Here is a 1,990-nt window from a genome sequence, read left to right on the forward strand (position 1 = left end):
CACACACACACACACACACACACACACACACACACACACACACACACACACACACATCATCACATCATCCTGTCCCAACAGTTTTTGTGTGACAGTTAATTGCATCACTTCACATCGATGCTGTTTCTCTCAGAGAGCCTTAAAAACAAATCTAATTAGCTATTTAAATCGCACATTTTAGGGTCCCCTGACTTTACTACTTTACTCTACTGAGGATTATTAGACAGACTGAGATTATACTACTTACTGAGGATGGATTGATAGACTGAGATTATACTACTCTACTGAGGATGGATTGATAGACTGAGATTATACTACTCTACTGAGAATTATTAGACAGACTGAGATTATACTACTCTACTGAGGATGGATTGAAAGACTGAGATTATACTACTCTACTGAGGATGGACTGACAGACTGAGATTATACTACTCTACTGAGGATGGACTGATAGACTGAGATTATACTACTCTACTGAGGATGGACTGATAGACTGAGATTATACTACTCTACTGAGGATGGACTGATAGACTGAGATTATACTACTTACTGAGGATGGACTGATAGACTGAGATTATTCTACTCTACTGAGGATGGATTGATAGACTGAGATTATACTACTCTACTGAGGATGGACTGATAGACTGAGATTATACTACTCTACTGAGGATGGATTGGTAGACTGAGATTATACTACTCTACTGAGGATAGACTGATAGAGTGAGATTATACTACTCTACTGAGGATGGATTGATAGACTGAGATTATACTACTCTACTGAGGATGGACTGATAGACTGAGATTATACTACTTACTGAGGATGGACTGATAGACTGAGATTATACTACTCTACTGAGGATGGACTGATAGACTGAGATTATACTACTCTACTGAGGATGGACTGATAGACTGAGATTATACTACTCTACTGAGGATGAATTGATAGACTGAGATTATACTACTCTACTGAGGATGGACTGATAGACTGAGATTATACTACTCTACTGAGGGTGGACTGATAGACTGAGATTATACTACTCTACTGAGGATGGATTGATAGACTGAGATTATACCACTCTACTGAGGATGGACTGATAGACTGAGATTATACTACTTGCTGAGGATGGACTGATAGACTAAGATTATACTACTCTACTGAGGATGATCTGACAGACTGAGATTATACTACTTACTGAGGATGGACTGATAGACTGAGATTATACTACTCTACTGAGGATGGATTGATAGACTGAGATTATACTACTCTACTGAGGATGGACTGATAGACTGAGATTATACTACTTACTGAGGATGGACTGATAGACTGAGATTATACTACTCTACTGAGGATGGACTGATAGACTGAGATTATACTACTCTACTGAGGATGGATTGATAGACTGAGATTATACTACTCTACTGAGGATGGACTGATAGACTGAGATTATACTACTCTACTGAGGATGGACTGATAGACTGAGATTATACTACTCTACTGAGGATGGACTGATAGACTGAGATTATAGTACTCTACTGAGGATGGACTGATAGACTGAGATTATACTACTCTACTGAGGGTGGATTGATAGACTGAGATTATACTACTCTACTGAGGATGGACTGATAGACTGAGATTATACTACTCTACTGAGGGTGGATTGATAGACTGAGATTTTACTACTCTACTGAGGATGGATTGATAGACTGAGATTATACTACTCTACTGAGGATGGACTGATAGACTGAGATTATACTACTCTACTGAGGATGGTCTGATAGACTGAGATTATACTACTCTACTGAGGATGGACTGATAGACTGAGATTATACTACTCTACTGAGGATGGTCTGATAGACTGAGATTATACTACTCTACTGAGGATGGACTGATAGACTGAGATTATACTACTCTACTGAGGATGGACTGATAGACTGAGATTATACTACTCTACTGAGGATGGACTGATAGACTGAGATTATACTACTCTAC

This window comes from Salvelinus fontinalis, chromosome 5 (assembly GCF_029448725.1).
Source record: "Salvelinus fontinalis isolate EN_2023a chromosome 5, ASM2944872v1, whole genome shotgun sequence".
Taxonomy (NCBI): Eukaryota; Metazoa; Chordata; class Actinopteri; order Salmoniformes; family Salmonidae; genus Salvelinus; species Salvelinus fontinalis.